At 37.0% G+C, this 12,790-nt stretch overlaps 1 protein-coding gene across 3 annotated transcripts in view; it reads right to left on the bottom strand.

Moving 5' to 3' along the window:
• Nucleotides 1-12,790, bottom strand: part of TENM2 (teneurin transmembrane protein 2) — a gene marked incomplete at its 5' end in the record, with an annotated part of 567,758 nt that overhangs the window by 200,252 nt on the left and 354,716 nt on the right. The gene's annotated exons all lie outside the window — the stretch shown is intronic.

Genomic DNA, 12,790 nt, shown 5'->3' with positions numbered 1-12,790 from the left:
TTATAAGTTGATAGGCAATTCTATTTCCTGAAGTCTTTGCCACGCAGTTCTAATTCTATGCAAATTCCTGATGAATTGATTAGCTCAATAATGCCTATGTGAGGCATAACAATTCTCTGTAATGACAGAGCAGAGCTGTATGTCGCTCTGAGCCACTGATATTTAAGTGCTCCCAAAGTAAGTACCAATTGCTTTTCTGGAGCTCTTCCAGCCCTCAAAAAAGCAACCTAAATTTATTATCGTTAAAACCAACAGCATTATATTCCTTTTCCTTGTCTCATCTTTGGGAAGATTCAACTTTTTCTTTTTTTCCTGGTGATTTAATTTTCTTCAATATCAAATCTCAAATGTCTCATGAAAAGCATTCAACAGAGATAAATGCAAGTGCAGGAATTTGAAGTTTGGTTCTAAATTAAAAAACCTCTTTCCATTACTGCCTCTATATTGTAACTAAACAAATACAATCTGCAGCCAACAAATCATTACTATTTTACACCTGATTATCTATTGGTTTTTAACTCCTGAAAGTAATCTTTTGATACTCCCAGATAAAGGACGATGGCATAAAAATTTCTGCAAAAATCCTACGGTTTACACCAAGGCAGCATAAAAACTATCCATATTCTAACATGAAGCACTTGTGAAGTAGAAGTAGGTACTTCAAATTGCTTAGCAATGAAAATTCAATAATAGTGCACATTATTTTGTTGGTTTACATTTTGCCGTTGTGAAACCAAGATCACCACATGAAAAAGTGCTAAAATTCACACAAGGCATTGAGTTAGTGGGTCAAAAAAGATTTCAGAATAAATAAAAGCAGGAAAAGTTTCATTACCTGAATTCTGATGAATAGGGTACAAACAAGGAATCATTAGAGAGCCTTTAACCACCACCTAATAACAGACTAATAAAAAGCAGCTGGGAGAGCAATAAGAAATTCGTTATCTTTAATTGTATGAAGCCTGTTAGAGCAAGCAGATTTGTGCCACAGGTTGTCCTGTGCTTGAGTAATTTGCTCTATGTCAGCTCTAAATAGTCTCCATTGCTCCGAATTTTACTCATGGGAATATTAAGCAATGTTCACATATTATAATACTATTAAATTAACCATGTCCCATGTCTTCGACAGATTTCAAAATGCAACTTGCAGGTGGAGAAAGCATCGAATCTTATGATAATATTTAAGTACTTTCATACAGAACTTGGCAGTTTCTGTAGGAACACAGCGGCCGCCCAGCGAGTCCAGAATCCTGTTCTCATGGTTGGGCTGCTCTGGGAAGAACTGACCACTGCCCATCTGTGACATTCACTCGGTGTTTGTTTTGCAGTGAGAAAATAAAGACTTTTATCTGAAAAAAAAGGAACAGAAGTCTAACAAGTAGCCCAAACTGAAGACTAATTAGGGTAGATTCAGAGAGTTTTTGTCTTGGGAAACACATGGAGGGGTTAGAAAACCAAAAGAGAGGAGAGCTCTCTTTCTTTTCTGTTGCATTTATTTACTTATTTATTTTTCTGTTCTTTGATAACACTATGCTTAACCCAAAATCTGAAATGACATAATTTCACTGCAGTTTTCTCAAACCTTTTAGGTGCTTTCTAATAAAACCACCTGAGAGTATTTTCTGGGAACCAGAAATAATTAAACTGCAGAATTTTTACACAGACTGAAACCCACTGGTGACATTCTGTTGATCCTTTTAATAGATGTCATCATTCATTCCTTAGAAGAACCACCTGTGATGCACTTTTTTGTTAATCAAATGAACTTGGCAGATTGGCTATTATAAAAGCAGTTCAAAATTAAGATTCTGAGAAAATGACAAGGTGTTTAACGTACATATTTAAACTTCAAGCTAAAAAACAACCAACCAATCCACCCCAACCAAAACCAAACACTACGTACACACATACTCCCCTCCCTCCTCCAAACCAAACCAACCTCAACCATCTAAAGCAAGCAAACATCAAAGCATGTACCCAGAACCTGAATTTGGGCCTTCAGACCCCTTCTGAATTTGGAAATTTGAATGGAGTCTGCCTGTCCTATAAAGGAAATACTGCTCTATAAACCAACCTGGACTATCCTATGAAGAAACCATTGAATGCAAAGGCTGCTGATCCAGCAGAATCCACCAGTACTCATTTCCTCAAAGCAATGTAAAGGTTAAATATTAAAATGTTGCTAAAATCCGAAGTGAACTTGTCTGAGCAGTTTAACTTCCCATTACCCAGAACTGGCAGCTGCGCAGTTGGGGTTCTGGGTCTCAATGAGCAATCACTGTCGCTCCCCAGAAAAAAACTGCCATGATAAAGAGCTGTGAAACAGTACCAGTTGCTTTGTGACAGCAGGATATTAATGGAACTTGTTCCAAAAAAAAAGAAAATGAAACAAGATTCTCTAATGCATTTTTATTTCTGGCACGATCTCAGAGGAGCCGAAGAATGTGGAGACCTTCCAGCTGCCAACAACAAAATAGAAAAGAAAAAACACTATGAAGAACTGGTGAGTGGTTGGAAATATAAGTGAAGAAACAAGTTTTGTGGCCATATATATACTCCTGGATGATGCCTTCTAGTGATTTGTGTTATATAACTTTTTTTTTTTCTGTAAATGATTTGGAAGGAACGGCTGTGCTACCTGTGCAGAGGGATTGGGTTCTAGTTGCTGACAGTGCACTTTAAAAGGTTTTATTTCTAGCCAGTCTCTTGAGTCTTCTCCTCAGATTATTTTTATAATTACAGTCCCTCACCAGCCTTTCTGCATTTCCACAACTACCAATTCTCAGTCTGTCCGTACAAATTGGACTCCATAATCTCATCATGCTTTCAAGTCAGTATTGGAACTCAGAGTCTCAGAAATTCCTCCTTCTCTTCAATCAGTCTGGTTTTCTCTGCATCCTCTTCCCCAGCTGCACAGAGCACTCACAAATATAATTGACTGGCCTTACTATGTCTACTAAGTTCATGGATATTAGAATAAATAGCTCTTCTTCAACTGGTTTCTGCCTAGTGCCTGCTTCACACCCCAAGGAGATAAACTATCCATGAATATCTAATTAAATTTTGCTGCATTTTTAGCTGAAAATGATTGGGGAGGAAGGAAGAAGAGATTTGGAAAATACAGAAACATCTAATTAAAACAATAATTATTTCATTTTTTAAGATGCTGAACCATTTCATTTGGAAGACTTTTAAGAAAATGTTTTCGCCTTTCATTTGGAGGATTCACACCTGTTGTGGTTACCCCCAAGCCCCCCTTCCATTAAAATAAAGTTAAACAAACAGGTTGAAACTTAAAATGGAAAAATAAACAAATGAAAAAACCAAACAAAACACCAAAACAAAAAAAACCCACAACCCACATTTTGCTTTAGATTGAAGTAATTCATATTGCTCTTCCCACCCAATACTCAAATTGAAGATGCCCACATTTCTTCTTTCATTCCCCGTAAGCCTGACCAGCTGCCTTTGTGGTTTGTTTTGCCACCACCTTACTGCCCTTTGCTTTTTGAGCAAGTTTTCAGCTACAGCGGCAATGAAGGTGCCAGGAGCCGGTTCAACTTTCATCACAGGGGGACTGCGGATCAATGTGAGTTCCCAAACCACATCAGTCCCCACCCTCATTCTCAGCACTTGACAGAACAACTCTACGCTGCCATTTACCACCTGAGCTCTAACTCCCCAAACTCCCTCCTCTTGACTTCATAAATTATGTTTTCAGAAACCTGGAGCTCACACACAAAGATTTTATACCTCTTCATGTCTGCTAGTCCCTATCGATTGACAGATTTGTGTCAGGTGAAACAATTATCCATCTGTTTGTGGAAATAAACATTAACAAACATGCTCAGACACTGTGTTTTGCCAGGCAGAACATTCCACACTTCCCTACAGTGTATTAACTGAGGAGTTAGCCTGGTGTTTGGTGTGCAAAATTCCCACTGCTTCCAGTAGAAAAAATGATTTGGGAAACTCAAAATAATTACCTATACATTACAGATTTAATTAATCCAGTGTGCAACACTAAAGTCCAGATTCGGGAGTTCTCCCCAAATCATGTGAATTAGCAGTTGGGACTTCCCATTTTATGATTTAGTAACAACTGTGCCTCACGTTTGGAGATTCGAGACCGAGAAGGATGTTTCTAAATGACCATTTCATGCATTTTTTCCTTAGGGAGTACTGAGGCAACACTGAACTTTTCCGCTGTTGTTACGAATGGAGGTTTTGGTGCATGGCAGTTCACAGCAAGCCAGTCCCTCTAGCAGATTCGGAAACATCCAGCAGCAGAGTAAGAGTCCCCAGCCTTTAGGGGTTTGGTATATACAGGCTTCTATACCCACACATGCCTATTTATAATTTATAAAAGGTCATTTTCGTTTTCTACAGTCTTCTGCTTATCTCTCCTAAATTAACAGAGCATCAAGGACAAGGAGTCTTCTCAAAACAATACAAATTCCATACTAAGTTGCCAATTCTCTTTCCTCTGAATTTACTAGTGTTCGCGCCTTGGGTTTTTGTTTGTTTTTCCTTCACATTCCAGATATATCACACAAGATAAGTACCAGCTATCACTATAATCATAAAGATGCCATTATGTTTCTGCCTGTTTGTATGCATTTATTTCTTTATTTCAAAAATCATTAGACCTGACCTGAATAAAAGGAACGAAAAGCTCAGTTACTGGAAATCACACTGTTACATCCCTATGATACCCAACACAAATGCATTAAATAGAAAGGAACTATTGTAAAGGAGCGAGATGTCAGGCAGCACCTTGGTGGGGTGAAGCAGGGACTGAAGCGGAGCTGAATGACAAATAGCACCCTACGTAGATGGAAAAGGTCACTGCAATAAAAGCAACCTAGGGAACTGGGAGCAAGTGCAGCACTGCTACAGACTGGAAGAAAACACAGAATCCAAACAAACAGAACAGAGCGAGAGATGCAATTTCATTCATGTGTGAATGCCACAGATTGAGCTGTGGAAACATTTGGGGAGCTGACAAAATGGAACAGGATTCCCCCTGTGTCTTGATGTCAAGATATCTGAAAAAGTAAGCATTTACTCAGGCCAGTAATTAACTTGCACAAACATTCAAAGTCCTCAGCTTTTCCATGTAAGAAGGTAGCAGAAAAAAATCACATATATTTGTAATGTAATAAAGAAGGCAATATTGTTTTGTTGATTCCCTTAAATGAAAAAAAATAACCCCTCATCTGTAGTTTCAGTATGTAATTATTACAAACAACAAAGGAACTGGTCAGCTCAAGACTCGCACTCAAGTCCTTTGGTTCCTGGCTCTTTTGAGTGCCGTAAGCCAGCTCTCCACCGGCAATGCCAGGACAGGTGTGGTGCAAGTAAGGAGCATCACATCACCACAGACAGAACCAAGCTGAAATGCTGTGCTCAGCTCCCAGCACATCCCACAACATCAAAACCTCTGACTCTTTCCTCAGCCTCCCAACACACCCCATGGTGTGCACCTCCATCGTGCTCCCTCTACAGGAAACATTTGTAAACCTGCATCAAAATAAAGCAGCTGTTTGATGGAGGAGCCACATCCTTGTATTGCATTCCCACTGTAACGGTGGCTGCGCAAGGTTCTGCTAAAGTTGAAATTGTAAGAAAGACAGAATCCTAGTGTACATAAGCATGCGGCAGCACATCCCAGCAGAAGATGCCGTGACAGAAGCACTAGGACATAACAGGAGAGCACATAAAATACAGCACAGGTGAGCTGTATTTTCAGTGGAGAGTTTTGTCAATAAAGCTCTATGTGCACACTCTTTTCATGAACATACTTCCAGAGAGCAACAGGGCTGTTACAGGTAAACAGAAACGGAAAAGTATTCAGAGTAAAATGACAGAGTTAGGATTTCTCTTTGTTTATGCTGAAGGGATAGAAGACATGCATGGGGGAATGGTCAGGCAGAGAGTCAGGCATGAATGGAAAATAAACAAACAAAACCACCCAAAACCAAAACCCCAAAAAACCCAGTGAGAATAATTAATGACCACTGAGCAGTTCCTCTAGCGATGTGGTGAGTTCTCCATTTCTTGTACTTTTTAGGCTTAGTTGGAACATCTTCTAAAGCTAAAAAAATAGTACTTCATATTGACTTAATCATGCATTATATGAAGATAAACTCAGTTTCTAAAGATGTTAACGTGACCAATAGATGACATATTTACAGATTTGCCTGATAAGATGCTAATATTCATAAGCATATTAGAAATAGGTATTATATAACTGTGAATATATTAAAGTAATTCTATAACCGGGAATAGTAATTAAGCACTAGAAAATGTGACAATTTATCATTTAAACAAAGCAGAAATGTATGACTTCATCTTATCAAAATCAGGAAATCCATAAGACATTGACTCAAATGAAAGCTGTCTCCTTGCGTTTAAGTGTTTGTTAGCAGCATTTATTTCTAGGGATAAAGAATGAAGCGATTAAACTTTTTGTTATTACAAAACCAAACAAACACGCACCCCACAGATCTTTCTGCGAACAAACATTGCAATTCATTCTGAAAAAATTATGTCCTAAATGTTAGGTTCTCGATTTTACAATCTCAGAAGTGCACATGGCTTACATATGCTTGACTCTTCACTTTGAATCACCTACCAGTTTGGGTTGGTGACAGTTAAAAAAATGAAATGTTTTCTAGATGTTGCCCTTTCCATGTAAACAGCTGAAGAACCCACTACACGAGCTGTCAGGACTATGTCATTGCCAATGAAAAACTAGGTGTAGTTCAGATGATTCGAATATCTATATCCAAAGACAAAAATATTAAAAAGCCTGAGCAATTCCTTCCCATACAGCACAACTTACAGCACAGAGCATCAGCAAGAACAGCTCTAAGCTTTCCTACACAGCACGGAAAAAACACACAAACAGCACCTGGACTCAGCACATGAAAGAAAAATATAGAAAAGAGTTACTGTGCCTATAATTGTAACATCCCCAATGCCTCATGGCTTTCAAAAACAGGGTGCCAGGTCTAGGCACCCATTTTCTTGGCAGAATAGTCTGGAGCAACATCTAGTCTTTAAGTTTCAAATGCATGCCATTTATTGGTGATCTCAAACTACCTGCTAGGAGACGAAACAAGGATTAGTAATGAGAAAAGACAAGGCTGACTGACCATAGTAACTAAGTTGTTTCAGAGCCTCTATGGTAGATATCAGAAAACAGCAGAATAACACGCTGGAGAAAGGGGACCTTGGAAAGTTGGTGCCGCAGCTGCTTTGCTGTGCTTTTGTTGCTACAGAGGCTGCCAGTTTAACACATTTACAAGCCTTAAACTAAAATGATGTAAAAGCAGCTAAGAAAAATCTCTGCAGCTCTCAAAACCATGGTGAGCTTCAGAAAAATACAGAAACAACAGAATAACAATCTGTTCTCAATTCTATAGCTTTTTGTAATGCATTATCATTTTTATTACCACAGAACCTTCTGCTTCAGATTTGTCTATTATGATTATGAATTCATAAATTAATAAATACAGTATTTCTGCCATATCTTAATATCTAGAATCACGTCTTCTGGCTGAAATTCAGACATCTGCTGGCACTGTCAACATATGCTACACAGATTAGTAGCGGCAATGATATCAGTAATAGTTGCAGCAACATGGAGACAATCCTTAAGAAAAAGTACACGCTTCAGTTTCAATGGGAAAACATAGTTCATGCTGTCCCCTCCATTTCTAATTCCAGGCCAAAGCTCTAAAATTAGACTCAAGAGATACAACAAAATCAGGATGTGACTGCCCATTAAGGATTTAGAGAATTTAAGCCTTAAAAACAAATTGGAAAAAAATAATCTATTTAAAGAACTTGCTGCTAACAGAGACTATTGCTTAAAACATCAAACACAGGAGCCCGACTTCATAGCATAAACACGAGAAACCAACAGGTTTTAGTTCTATTCAATCTTTTCTACTGTGATAGAAGAATCTTCATTGGTCATTGTCACCTGCTGAAGAGAAGCCTTTGAGAAATAAGGGGTGGCTTATGTTCTTCAGATTCATTAAGCGTTAAGGCTGGAATTTTTCAAATTACTGATGTTTTTGTCTAATTCTGGGGAAGCGCTTAACAGCCACGGGTGCCAAGGTAGGAAAAAAGCCTATAGTACTGAAATTCTCAATAACAATAGTAATTAGAAGACGAATAACAATGGACTTAGAAACAAACATACATAATTTCCTCTTAATTTGAAAACAGAAATTAAAAAGACAATCTACAACTCTTTCCTTGCACTGTTGTAAAAAAAAAAAAAAAAAAAAAAAAAAAAAAGCTTATGGTATTCCAAACACAAAACAAAAAATGTCTGCAAAATTCAGATAAATACTGGTCAAGCACCCTATGCTTATTTCTGTGCAAGTGCATGGGCAAGACCTCCACCACTTGCAACGACAGTATATGAGTAAAATGCGTTTGATGACTCCACCCTGTGTTGGATCAAGAACAAATGCCCGGGGGCTTCGAGTCACCTTGAGAAAGTTTCTTTCTTCAGAAATAAAGTTCTTTACATACTGGATTAAACTGCAACAGGTAATATCTGTTGAACAAAGATCATCCTTCTACATATTTATACTGATTATTATGAATACCGATATTTTCAATAATAAATAACCACAAACTTGGGTCATCAGAATAAGGAGTCTTATTCTTCATTTCAACTCTAACTCATAAGAAACACTAAATAACAATGATCTCATTCAATCCAACCTGTTTCTCCATTCCCCTCTCCTTGCTCCCAATAACTGCTTATTAAAATAGAAATAAAAACCAAAGCAGCGTCCAAAGTACTCTGTGGGCAAATATTGTTACATTGAGACGACTGATTTGTATTATTGTCTCTGAGTCAGAAAGACAGATTAGCACAGAAAAACTGGGGGTGATCTCCCTTCCAGTTGAACTTCAGAAACTTCTTGGGAATTGTGACAATATCTAATGCACAGTTTAGAATTTTCCCCAAATCAAAATACTCCAAATCATTCTGCATCTACTTTCTCATTGTTAGAATGGCTGAAGATTATTAATATATCCAGTTATGGATTCATTATGTCAAAAAGTATTGTGCAAGTAGGTATATCCTAGGCATTTTACTCAGGTTGAAAAACAAACAGTTTTTCTGTTGGGATTCCAAAATTTGGTTTAATAAGAGTAAATCCTATATAATAATATAAAGGCAAAGATGCTGGCAACAAAAGCCCTTATATATATATATACATATATATATACATGTATATATATATATTTTTTTTTTCCTGTGTAAGACTGGAAACCAGCCTGTTTTATTGTATTATGATTGAAGCCATTAAAATGACATTCCAACAAGATGAGTCATCATGTATTGCCAGAAAGAAAATACATTCAATACATACAGAAATCACAAGAAATAAACCTATTCTTACTGTTAGTTGTGAGAAACCATCCTAGAAAATGGTGTGACAGGAACTGACCTGCTTTTGAAAGGGAACAAAAAAAATCTACTAACTTTTCACAGATAAAAGGTTTTATTTCTTTCTATAATATTTCTGTTTTTCAAAATACTATCAGCACGTGCACTAGATTTCAAAAACCTCTTGTCCTTCATCACATATAATTGTGCTGCATATTATATTAAGAAATACAAGCAGAGGAATGTAAGTGATGGGAGTTCAATTAAACACAGCATAATATCTGTTGCATAGAAAATGATTCTGCAGATGAAATCAGGTTCTAATGAGAGAAAAAAAGGAATACATTTTCACATATTTTTAATTACATAGAATTTCCTCAAACATGATTTTTAATAATATATTCCATTAGGTTAACATCATATTTAAAGAAAGTGCATTTTCTGATTTCATTTTAAGTCTGATTTTGAGCAATTATTGTGTCATTGTTCTGCAGCAGAAAGGTTGAATTCATTTACTGTGTGGTTATGCTAGTTATGATTGATGTCGCTTCTCCAAATGATAAACCAATCACCCCGATGATGTAATGTCATTTTAAGAGTGCTATAATCACATTTCTCTCAAACTGGAAGCTCTGATGAGTTGTAACAAAGATTTATTGTAGATTAAAGGCCTTCATAATATCAACAATAGATTGCTCATTTGATGGAAGGTTTGATTAGGTAATTTTTTTACGCAAATGAGTTTTCCAGACATATTAAGAATGGCTATTGTGAAGGGCACAGGGCAGCACATGTGGATGACTGTCACCTCATACCCAAGAAGACTCATCCTAGACTTGTTGAGGAGCTATCATCTAATTGTAGAGATTGAAGCAAGCAGAAGTGTACAATCAGACAAACAAGAGGACACTTCTTCTACAATGTAATCAGTACCAGATTTCTGCAAATATTTCATCTTCAGCATGCACTTTGAAGACCGTGATAGAAATGTTTAAAGAAGAACTTAGAAAGTACTAGCAAATGTTTAGTAATGGTCAAATATCATCTGGAATCTGAGCTTGAAATCTTAATATCTTCAAATCTTCCTTTTTAACCCAACCCCAAAATTAAACCAAGTATTTAAATTTATTTACTGTCTCCCAAATGTCTGGATTTTTGTTGCTAAGTTACCACAGGACCTAAAATAGATTAAAAAAAAAAATTTAAAAATAATAATGAAAAAAAGAAATCATAGCATTGTCTACCGTTCCATATTATGTAGATGGTAAAAAGCTACTCTGAAGATCTTTCGAGAATATGGATGAACCACAAAAAAGGTGAGCTTTTCCAATTTGAGTTATATGTCACTACCTGTGCTATTTTCTTATAATCTCTATCAAGGAAACATTATGAGAACTACATAAAAGAAAAAAAATCCAAGTAAATTGCTTATTAGTTTCCAGAGGATGCACTAAATCAGAAGAGCTCATGCTATAGAGCGCTCTCGGTGGTGAGCAAACAATTATGCATATGCCTATGGTTAAAAAAAAAAAAAAAAGCAAAGCTGTTTTTTAAACCCCCAAAAAGTCTTTAAATATTATATGAATCATTATTAAAGAAAGAACTGAAATATTTTGGGAAAAAAAAAATGTTAAAATGTAGAATTAACAAATCAGCCATTCATAAACAAATCAAAGCATATCTCAGCATGCCAAAAATGTTCCTGGGTCAGTGCACAGTAACAGGTGGGAAACACAAATTTTTAAGGATATAAGGAAACAATGATTATTATTTAAAATGAAACATAAAGAGTTCTTCCATCAAATTTTCAATCAATTTTCAGAGTTGTTTTACTGCAACTTCCTTCATCTGGCTTCACAAGAAAAGCCACACTGGCTCACTCAGTGTCCACAGTGACTATAAATACCAAATACCAAGTATACAAGTATCGTCCAAGTCTCTTTTTTTCAGTTTCTTCTATGTAGCAACCCTTACAAACTGTTTGATCCACCACATCCTTTAGACAATGTTCTCTGTTTTGTTCTTTATTCCTTTCTTTGGCTGCCCACATTCACCTGCTCCTGAACTCCGAGATGAAGCGTCCGTGTCCCCAACAACTCAAACTGACTGGCAACGTTCCATCACTGCCTGGTGAACCAGAGCTGCTTTTTCCATTCTTCATGTTTCTCTGCCCTGAATTTCTTCTGCCATTTCATTGCCCTGTTACTCGGTTACTTGTGATTCTTCACACCCTGCCATCAGCCACCTCTCTTAGCCCAGCTCACTATCTTCTCCAGGAATCTTCATGTCCAATAAAAATTCATTGAGGAGCTCTAGCTTCTGCTTATTGTCTTTCAAATAACTACTTACCATGCAGAAATCTTCCCTCTTACCCTATATGTCAGTTTAGTTGCCTTAAAAGAACTTAGTGACAGATTTTGCTAAGACTGTTGAAAATACAAAGACCTCTCATCAACTAGATCGCACTTATTCAGAAATGGCTGACCCCTTCAAAGAGCTCTTCAGTGTTTCTAAGGCAGGAGTACCCTTTACAGAAGCTACACTGACTCATTAAAGTTAGATCATATCAACTTTTTTTTTTCCTGTTTCTATGGTTTCTACCAAGCTGCCCATTACAAATTTTGAGGTCTGCAGCTTCCCAGATCCCCCTGAACCTCTTAAAAAAAACCCTCAAAAGCTGTATCGTATTTTTCACCCTCTAACCTCAAGTACCAAGAAAGCATGCTCGATCTCTGAATTATTATTTCTTTCTGTAATTATATTTTAACATATCTGAATGGATCATAGGGTTAAAGGATAACTCAGGATGGAAGGAACCCCAGGAGATCTCTAGTCCAGCCTCCTGCCGAGCAAGGGCAGCTCTGAGGTCAGACCACGTAGCTCAGGATTTTAACCAGCCTGTTCTTGATAACCTCCAAGGACATCAACTGTACAGGATCTCTGGGCAACCTGTTCCAATTCAATGCTTAGGGAAAAAGTTTTACCTTATATCAACTCTGAATCTTATGTTGCAGCTTCTACTCATTGTCTTACCCCGCCAACATACACCACGAGCCACTAGTTAAAAGGTATTGTTCAAGTGTATTGTACAGACCCACAAAGGCCAACAGTTCCTATCTCTGATACTGTGCAAATCTGTATTTTTACAGTACAGAGTGACACTTGAGCAGATCAAAAACTGCATATGAAATATAACTTACAGTGTTTAGTTAAACAGATAGGAATTGCACAATAGATATCTATGTTCAAAAAGAAAAAAGGCAAAAAATAAGGAGCTATAATAGCCGCCTTTTGTTTTGCCTGTATTTCCAGAAAGAATTGTATCTTCATTTCTCACATTTTGGCTGTCAAAATGAAAAGTCAGCA

The sequence above is a fragment of the Streptopelia decaocto genome (assembly GCF_964273445.1).
Source record: "Streptopelia decaocto genome assembly, chromosome: 12".
Lineage (NCBI taxonomy): Eukaryota > Metazoa > Chordata > Aves > Columbiformes > Columbidae > Streptopelia > Streptopelia decaocto.
The sequence above is the reverse complement of the archived record's forward strand: the minus strand, read 5'-3'. Positions and strand labels throughout refer to the sequence as shown.